This window comes from Sciurus carolinensis, chromosome 4, assembly GCF_902686445.1.
Source record: "Sciurus carolinensis chromosome 4, mSciCar1.2, whole genome shotgun sequence".
Lineage (NCBI taxonomy): Eukaryota > Metazoa > Chordata > Mammalia > Rodentia > Sciuridae > Sciurus > Sciurus carolinensis.
Genome location: NC_062216.1, coordinates 140,075,173 through 140,086,361, shown reverse-complemented (window position 1 = coordinate 140,086,361; position 11,189 = coordinate 140,075,173).

Sequence of the window (11,189 nt, the reverse complement as noted above, 5' to 3'; positions counted from 1 at the left end):
CTTACAGTCTGTAGGATTATGTGTCCAGTAATATCTTTTCTCAAGAGAAAACTGAAACAATGGAAGAACATCATAGAACATGCTCAAATATAAGGGCTAGGCAGTGCCTACAATGGTTTTCAGACTTTCAAGGCAGAATGCCTGACTTCTGATTTTAAAAACTTCTGATTTTATCATTTAATAGTTTGCATACTACTCCTATTTGGAACAAATTGCTAGACCTCTTTGTATCTCTATTTCCTCTTCAGTAAAACGGCAGAAGTAATATAGTCCCTTCCACTTAGGATTGTTGTAAGGATTAAATAAGTTAATAAATATAAAGTGCTTAGAACAAGCACCTAGCACAGAGTAAGCACCCAATAAATATTCAGTTGGCCCTATTCTAATAATTCATCATGTCATTTGGAACTTAAAAAACCTTTTAAAAATTGAGTAGTTGCCAAGGACACTATGTATGAACGGTATATACGGGCATAGGAGAAATCTACAGTTGGAGTCACCTCCAATATTTTAAAAACAGATCTGATCACTCAAGAAGATTCCTTCAACGAGATCTGCTCAGATGCCAGCACACTTGGGAAGAGTGAAGTTGAAATTATGTTAACATGTGGGAACCTTCTACCATGACTGGGACGGGAAACATCAATTAGAACAGTAAACTTTCAAAACCGTCAAAAAAATTGATGGTGTACTTCTCTGTGCCAGGAAGGGGCTTATACAACACCTTTGGACTCGAAGAGGCCACTAAAAATGGAAATTCTGAGAGGTTTCATGAAATCTATAACTGAAATGACCTCATTCTTCTACTGCTGTCAAGCTGTCCATTTAGATATCTATTAACTAATACAGGTAGTAAGCTAAAATGTTTTGATTATGACATGTTTAAATTGGGCTTCCGTGTCTGTTCATAATTTTACTTATACTATCTGCATTTTTGCATTTCTTAGATTAGATTTAGTTTTCTTGGGGCAGAAAAAACAGTTGGCAACACACATGAAGTTAAAGGTTTTCCTTTACATGGGGCACAAAAAAAATGCTATGTATATATTTGGCAACTGGTCATTTGTGCTTTTTCTTTTTTTTTCCCCTTGAGATGGGAACTCAATATGTTGCCCAGGTTCATCTCTAACTGCTGGGTTCAAGTAACTCCCAAGTAGCTGTAACTACAGGTGTGCATCACTATGCCTGGTCCTCATTTGGGCATTTTTATGAGATGCATTTGACAAATTTATGTAGAACACTTCAGTTATCTAAATTGATTTGTCAGATAATTAGTAGACTGCTTACCTATGTTCAATCTGGTATTTTAAGTACAAATGTCTATCTAGGCAGGGGAATATTCAAGGTTTGCAGTTTATTGTCATGAAGCTGTCTATGGATCCTATATTTAACTACCAATGATTTCCCAAGATGGCAGCTTTTACGTGCAGAGTAACTAAATTCAAGGTCCCATATATTTGTTTAAAAATGGAAATTTGGCCATGGAAATTTCAAAAGGACTTGGAAAAAACAGCTCCCAAATAAGAATGTATAAAATGCCTGTATCAATCCTACATCTGGGAATATATCCTCTGGGTAAGTAAATAACTGGAAAAAAGAATGTTTTGGCTACATACACTCATAGAAGTCTTAGGTTAATAGCAAGAAATTAAGACAAATTAAAAGTCTAACAATAAAATAATGGGCAAATGGGTAAGCAGAGTATATTACATTAGGAAGAACTCATATGAAGTCATTAAAATGATAATCATAAAGGCAATACAAAAATCATGAATATATAAACAATGTATGCATTTAGACCAAATGAAAATCTCTTCTCTGTTCAGTGGTGAGAATATGAATAAATGCATTTTCTTCCATTTTCTTTTCCTTTGACATAAAAGGGCAAGTAGACTGTTTTAAATGCCTCCAATATTATGCAAGAGCCAATTTCCCTGTTCATTTGTCATGGATTTGTAAAAATCACACTTTGTATGTTAAGATAATTTGAGCTTTATATTTTGACTTTCTTAATAAATTTTGTGAACTTTTCAATGCTACCTTTATGAATATGATAAGATTCTATGTGTAAAAAGATAATCAGAGATGAACAGGAAAAGCACAGCATATAGTGTGCAGAGAACACCAAAAGATAGGAAGGGCTTTTGAAGAGTTGTTTTCTTAACTGCAATACACAGAATTTAGAAGTTGTATTTTTAGAGAATGCAGAACTTTTTATATTCTTAAATTTTACTTTCAAATTAAATCTTTTACATTATAATTAAAAGACAGAGACAAAGTCAATTTTGAGAAATGGTTGCAAAAGCATACTTCCCAAACCAAAATACATTAACAAGTTGTCTTGGAACAACGTCCATTAAAGAATAAAGATGGAATGTATTTGGGAAATTCTGACCACCTTTGTATTTGTTCTTTGACAGTGACCACAAAGGTGGTGGTCCAATCTTTGATAGATTTCTTGATCATGAGCCAAGATGTGGGTTCATATAGTGAGTGCCCCAAGTTTGGAATGTGGTAGACACTATGGAACTTGAAGGTGTCTACCTTTGTGTGGTTGAGCATAAATCTATCTAAGGAGTTAGTTAAAATATTGATTTTGATTGGGTAAGTCTAAAGTGAGGACTGAGTTTCTGCATTTTTAACAAGCTCCCAGGTGATAATGATGCCTTCATCCCTGGTCTAGACTTTTTAGTAAGACTCTAAGCTAACTTTACTTGAGGAAATGAAGAGATTGAGTGCCCAATAATCTCTGCTTCTCATATTATTTCTATGAATGGAAACAAACCTTTAGACAAGGAAGCATATCATTGGAGTGGATTCTAATGTAAAAAGAAGTTTTACTGTATATTAGAACAAGTTTTTGCAGTTTTTGACACTTTGATGTCTAGAAAGATCAGTATTGATAACCAAGGAATATACCCTGTATTTCTAATGTGTAGGTCTTAGACATTAATGTATGTCCACCCGCTTTTTGGAATATTACTGCCTTAACATTGTGATGTATGGACATCTGTTTAGTTGCTGCTTTTGAAAATTTGCTTTGGAATTTGATTTAAGAACTCCTTATAAAACCCCTTCTCCAATTTTTTTTTTTTTTTTTTTTGCGGTACTGGGGATCGAACTCAGGGCCTTGTGCTTGCGAGGCAAGCACTCTACCAGCTGAGCTATCTCCCCAGTCCCCCTTCTCCGATTTTTTTGGTTGACCTTGGATATCCGATCTATAAAATGCTAAAGTATTTAGTATTTGTTAATTAACAATTACCTTCAGTTTTATTTTTAGTAATTATTTTATGCTTTATTAAAAATTAAAGTTAACATCTTACACAGGAAGATTCTTGGTTTCCAAAGATTTTTTTTTTAAGTAAGTTATAATTAACACTATCATAATGTTCAATTCTTTCAAAAGTGGCCTCAGGCTCAAACTTTTAATTGCAAAGTTCTAATTATAACTTATCACATACATATGGGACAATAAAAGTGAGGTCTGAAAAATATTACCCAAAGTGGTAAAAATAATATATATTATTTGGAATCAATGGGATTCTTTTACTGAATTTTTTTTTTTTTTGGCTGTGAACAGTAAACTGAAAGATTTAAAAAATGTATTTCTTATAAAAGCAAATTCATATGAAAAATACATTTACATGTTTTTGTTTGAAAAAGTAGAACACCTTAGTTCTTTGGCCTACCCAGGTTTGGAGATCATACAGGTAGATAAAAGGAAAGAACAAAAGAGAAGTCTATATACAGATACTGGACATTCAAATAATTATGCTTCCAAGATAATTAAATCCCTAAAGTTAATAGGTAATGAATGAAATTGAAGCATTATTGCTTTCTTTTCAAATATCTATTTTTTTAGATATTAATGATCCATATCCCTAGTGCATATTATTAAATTATTGTTCTGAGAATTAAGATAAGTGTAACTCTCCAGCACAGTGCCCAGTTCATAGAAGATATTCAGTAAAATTTCATTGGCTTTGAATATGTCTTAATTGATCAGACACACACACATTAGTACCTAACTGTTCTTTCAAAAGTTATAGAGATTTGGTCACTTGTTTCCTCTTTCCAAGATGATATTCCTACTTTGGATCCTACAAACAATTATCTCCTCCCTCTTATGCATTAACATCTTGTAGAGAGGTTAGGATCTAAAAATCAGGGCATACATTAAGTGTATGTATATAATGTAATTCCAGTAGGCTAGCTAATATGATTTTTGAACTCAAAAAACATTGCTTCATTTATTTAACTAAAAAAGTTCCATGAGAATTAGTTTTAATTTTCATAATAAAAGAAAAGAAGAATGATTTATCCTTGTTTTGGTAGAATATGCTATTAATTATCCTAAAGATAGGAGCTATGCTATTAATCACAACAGTTTTAGAATTTATAACAAATGTATTAGAATAAAAGTCACCAAAATATGGATATCAAAAGTATTATAGAGATGTAAGAAATGAAGCCTTTTTTTTCTCCTCACTCAGGGTCTCACACATGCCAGGCTAGTACTCTGCTACTGAGCTACATACCCAACCCAAATATGAAACATATTTTTAAAGAATTTTAAAGCCTGCTTATCTGCATGACAAATAGCATTTGCCATTACTTAGAGAAAAATTAGCTAAGAAATAATTTATCTTGCAATTGCTTTCAGTTCTCACACTCAGAATGATGACCCTCAAAATCCTTAATGATCATTCTTCAGTATGGTATAACCCGCTGTTAAGAAATGGCTTCTTGAGCTTTTAAAACCTATTATAAGCTGGTAATGTGAATGTAAATGTGAATTCTTTAAAGGCATTTTTGCTTATGTAGAAAAATGTTCAATATCCTATACGTTACAAGGGAACCCTCCTTTGCCTTTAATTTTTAGTTCTGTCCTTTTGAGTTAGTTTAAATGGAATTAGAGCACTAATTTTTTTTTTTATGATTTAAAATCTGTCTCACATGAAGTTTTTATTATTTTATTCTCACAGAAGTTTTACCTGCACAGAAGTATACTTTCTACTAAATTTTTTTCCTACTAAAATTTAAAATATCCTGAAGTCACCAGAACCCACACAAACAAGTCTATTGTTATCATCAAATGGGCTATAGAATTGTTTTATTTTTCTTTGAAATACAGTATTTGAGTATATTTTGCTAGATGGAATACCACCTTTCAGATCAAGTCTTTTTAAAAAGAGTAACAGCAACATTAGAAGTCTGTGAATTTTTTTTCTGAGGGCAGTTAATTCAGAATACATGTGCATTTAGTTCAATATGATTAGCTGAGGCACACAAAATCCCATGCTGACTGAATGGAAAGCAACATGGTAAATTTTTGGTTGGAATTTGCATACTTTCTCTCCATTTCTAAAATGCAGCATGTTCAATCACAACTGTCTCAGTACAAGTTAAAGGCGTTTCCTCTCATGAGATTTAAATACATGCTATTTTGTTCTATGCTGAAATGTGTTAACTCTCTTATGCTGGATTGTGCACTGGAAAATTCTAGTATAAACAGTACCATTTTTTAAAAAGGTCTTCCATTGACAGAACATCTGCAAACTTAATGAGGCAATCCACTGAGATAAATACATCAACTAATAAATTCCCATGCATGCAGACAGTAGCATCACTGGCCAAGTACAAATCATCTGGGGAGGCTTGGGGGCTTGGAGTTTCTTTGGTCACAGGTTAACCAGAGTACATATTTCATACAGCAGATTATTTCTTAAACAGTCCTACTCCATGAAAACAAGTTATTCTATGGAGCACACTTAAAAACAACCTAGGAAACTATAATGAACAGGGAGAATGGGAGAGAAGTAAAATAGTCTAGGACATGGTTCTTGGTAACAGTGTGTTTATATAGCAACTTTCTTTTTCTACTCCCAACATTCTTTAACAAATGTCTAAGGCATTACCTTAATTCCTCCATATACCTACTGTATGTGTTTCAATAACTAGATTTACAACTCCTTAAAATTAGGAACTATCAGTTTTTAAATCTTTCTCCCCAACCTTTTGTGTCTACCACTGTGTCTTAGTCACACAGTAGCTAACTAACAAATTGTGACTGATCAAAATATATGCAACATCTACAAAGTACTTTTACTGAGGGGTAGAGAATCAATAAAAGATTAATTATAGGTTCAATTAAATTACTAAATAGTTATGAATGATTGTTTTTCTTCTTGAGGCAATCTGGCATATTGTGTTTCTCTAAGAAAAATTTCCATTTTATGTAATTTAAAAAATTCGTTGGCAAAAATTGTTCATAATATTTTTTATTATCTTTCTAGTTTCTACAGGAATTTATTATGTTTCCTTTTCCATTCCTGACATGGTTATTTTAATGTTCTTTCTTTTAAAATGAATAGTCTTGCCAGAGTTGTATTAATTTTATTATTATCTAAGAACCAACTTTTGTCTTTTATTAATCACCTGTTTTTTCTTTTATTAATTCTTTGATTTTCAGAATTTTTCCTTTTTTTAAGTTATAGATGGACACAATGCCTTTATTTATCTTGATGTGGTGCTGAGAATTGAACTCAGTGCCTAACACATGCTAGGCAAGTGCTCTACCACCGAGTCACACCACACCCCAGAATTTTTATTTTCCAGTACATATGTTCAAAGATAATGCTTTTCATGTAGTGTGGTTTTAGCCCATCCTACAGGTTTTGATGTGACTTTTGCATTAAATTTCATTACTCTTTTATTTCATTTTTCTGATCTCTATTCTGACTTCTTTGACCTAACAAGTTATTTTGCTGCATAATTGCAAAAATAAAAACATATGAAGATTTTCTACTTGTCTTAAAAAAAAAGTTTTCTTTAACTCTACATGTGGTCTGAGAGTACACCTTATTTGTTTCTAATCTTTGAAATTTGCTTTAAAATTCAGCACATAATCAAAAGTTAAAAAGTTCTACTGTGCTTGGGTATAGTATATTTGTCTGTTAGGTAAGTTCTACTTTGTTTCATTGTTTGAATCATGTATTGTTATAATTTTGTTTGTTTGCTTTTTCCATTCAATAAATGGGAGCACAAAAATATTCCCAGCATGATTGTAGATTTACCTATTTCTTATTGTAGTTAATTTTATTTCTCAAAATACTTTATTTTTGAGATTATGTTACGTTAATTTTATTTCCCAAAATACTTTATTTTTGAGATTATGTTACCAACAAGATATGACTTTAGAATTATTGTATTTTCTGGCAAATTTGAAATTTTTTTCTTAAATTATGAAGAATCTCTGTCTTTAAAGATGCTTTTTGCCCAAATTAATTAAACCATTAAAGTCACTTTGATATCAATACAGTATTTGATGAGTATTTGCCAATATGCCTTTTTCCTTCCTATTATTTATTTATTTATTTAGGTACCAGGGATTGAGCCCAGAGGGGCTTAACCTCTGAGCCACATCCCCAGCCCTTTTTATATTTTATTTAGAGACAGTCTTGCTGAGTTGCTTAGGGCCTTGCCAAATTGCTGTGGCTGGCTTGAACTCATGATCTTCCTGCCTCAGCTTCCCCAGCTGCTGGGATTACAGGCACACACCACCTTGCATGGCCTTGCTATTAATTTCAAATGTTTTGTATAATGTTTCAGATGTCTCTTCTAAATAGTATATTGTTGGACTTGACTTTTCCAACAAGTCTGTTTTTTCATTAAAGGATTTAATTTACATGTAATGGAATTGCTGGTATATCTGAACTTTCATTTGCCATACTATTATTTACTATGTGCTCTGACCTATGTTTCTTTTCCTCTCTTTCATTATCTTTATTTGGAAATGTAAGAATCAGTATCACATGATTCTCTACATAAGGAGGTTCCTGTCCTGGGCCCCAAGCCTCATGTTGCATAGATTATGGGAGTCCTTTCTGGTGTCTAGCAACAGCTAGATTGACAGTCTTCATTTAGGCAGGGCAGCCTGAGTACTGAGTAGAACTCACTTGGGTCACTCTCCTCCCAGCGTCGAACTCATGTGTGTACTCAGACATCAGATGTTTCTCCAAATTCTGAGAACTATTCTGATAAAGTCCATTTATGTCCCCATATGGGGACAGGCCACAGTTCCAAAAGGGTGGCCAGGTAAACAGAGTGTTACTGCTGGCTAGTACTGTATTTTCCCATAGAATTCTGCAAAATTGAGCTGTCATAGTGATCTTGAGTGATTCACACTGTTTATGTAGACAAAAATCCTGCCAAGAAATTTTTGCCAGTGCTGTTCTTCTTGTTCTAGGGGTGACCCCATTGAGAATATTTCATCACTTCATTTGCTTTCTTCTATTATTTTGGAGCTGTATTCTTTATAATTCTAGAGATCAGTGTTTTCCTTCTCGGAGGGTATTTTCACTAGGAACAGAAATTTTTCTTCTTTTGATCCTAGCACCTTGGAGGTATTTTTCAATTGTCTTCCATTCCATTATTTCTGTCCATTTTCAGTGTAATGGTGTTTTCATTTTTGAATAATTTTTTTTTTTGCTTTTGGCCAAAATTTTCAACTTTCATGCTGTCTCTTGTTTCTAGCAGTATTAATATGCCTAGACATAGTATTTAAAAATTTTCTTTCTTGAATCTATGGTTCTCAGTTAAAATATATGTTCTTGGTCATTATTTCTTTGAATATTAGTGCCTCTATTATATTCTTGCCTTTTGAGATTCCAAATATATGTCAGATGTTTTAATGTATTCTCTGTGTCTTATAATGTTTTCTGATTTGTTTTCTATTCCTCTGTCTCTGGGCTTCCTTCTGAATATTTAATTTTGAATTTCCTTCCAGATGTCTAATCAACTAAATTCTTAATTTTGATTAATGGCATTTTTTCACTTCTAGCTCTTCCATTTGATACTTCTTTATAGTTTCCAGCTCTCCTGAAATTCTTTGTCTTTCATTTCTTGATTGTATCTCATAAATGAAATATTTGGACGACCCATGTCTAACTCTATCCTGTAGTTTCTCATGTTTCTTAACCTTTCTAAGTCAGGTTATTTTTGCTAATGTGTTAGATATTTATTTGTAAAACTGTAGAAATAATGCCTGATGAAGAATGAGATTTTTTTTCAGAGATGATTTGCTTCTACCTGTCTCCTAATTTATATGAAGAGGATAATGACAGACCTACTTTATGAATTGTGAAGATCAAATGGTTTAATAAATAAATTCTTAGGACAACATAAACAAAACTCAATGCTTTTTAGAGTGGTGACATCCATCAAATACTACTTTCTATAAGACATTTTGCTAAGTAATTTAAGGTATGATACATTTATTTTGCAAATACTGTGAGCATTTTATGTTGCAGGCACTGTGCTAGATGCTAGGTAAAGAACTATGCTTAACCTTATTTTGGATGATATAATCCACCATGATTTCAGAGTGGCAGTTTTGTGGTAGAGTCCTTTTCTAGATGTTATATCTAGACATATTCTAGGAGTCTCCTGGATACTAATTATTAAGGCAGGATTACTAGTAGTAATTTTAGATTAGAAGCTTGTCCACCTGTATCTACTATGTGTGTCTCTCAGTTACACACATTACAAAAGAACATTAAGTGGTTGTAGAACAATGAACTAAAGTTGGGGAAATCGATACAAAATGTGTTTTCTTAAATTTTGAAGAGAAACTTCAAAGAATGGGAAATAGAAAGCTAGGAAACAAAAAAGAACAGTGAATTTAAGCTCATAACAATATAGAAAACGATGGAACTTCATGTGTCATGAAGATGACTTTGGAATAACTATGCATGCTAAACGGGGTGATAATGCATACTAATAATAGTAAAAAATCATGTGCATTATCTAGAACCACAAATCAAAGAACAAATCTTCAGATGCATGTAATGTGGAAAAGCCTTTTTTCTTTTTTAACATAAGTCTCTGCACTTATACCTATAGATACAGAGAAATCACTAAGTCAGAAATGATATAAATATATAGTAGGCAGAAATTATCCTAGAAATAAATATTAATCTAAAGACAATACATTACCTCAGCAAACGAAATTACTGTAAGACTACTTTATGTAAGGTAATATTCTCCAACCAATAACCAAATACACTTTTAAATGTGAACAATTTCATAGATTTTAACTGTGTACAATAAAAATGCATTTGTAAGTTGTTTGATTAGAACTTAGAACACACTTTCCTCCACAAAATCAGTGTTATAAATATGGCTAAGTTCCCATTTCTATCCCTCTAGGTCATTTAACAACTGCAACTATTAAATACTATGCATTATGTTCCAAGAATTAAGTGTTTTATACTGAGAACTGCAACCATCTGCATCAGCATGACAGAGCTATCAGGTCCCAGAACTGAAACCCCCCTGTGTCAACATGATTTATTTGTTTGTTATGGGAACACTTTGCCTAGGAAAGATAAGACTGTATACCAATAAATAACTTCACTGTTTGTTTCAGGAATTCCTATATATTAATTTATCTCAGACAAACAATTTTCTCACCTTGGCAAAGAGTTCAGTTATCAAGCAACAGTTTATTTATCAAAACTTATTTCAAGACCCGTGTGTTGCTATATATACTAATCCTAGACAATTATGTCACGAACCTGTTCAAATCCTAGTCTGTTCTCTACATTTGAGCCTAGACATTCAATTCCTATAAATTCCTCCTGATTTCCTCCTTCAGAGACACCGTCAAGACTGTCAAGGCAGTGTTCTCTATATCTGTCTTGTTTTTGCCCTGCTATAACATGATACCAGAGACTGGGTAATTTATATAGAATATAAATACATTCTCTCACAGCTCTGGAGGTTGAAAAGTCCAAGATCAATGTGATGGCATCTGGTGTGAGCCTTCTTACTGTGTCCTCCCATGGTGGAAATTAGAAGGGTGGAAGAGTGAGCCCACTGCTGTGCCCCCTCTTTATTGCAGCACTAATCCATGCATGAGGGTGGGCCCCCATGAGCTACACATCTTTCAAAAGGCTCTACCTTCCAACACCATTCCAGTGGGGATTAAGTTTCCAACACATGAATTTTGGAGGGAACAAAAACATACAAATCATATCACCAACATTATGAGTAAATTTCATTATTATTATTTTTTTCTTATAGATGAGAAAACTGAAGAACACCGAACAGTTAAGTGACTTATCCAATGATACAAAATATTTTAGGCCACATGAATCTAAACTCAGGTATTCCACAATAAGCATTCC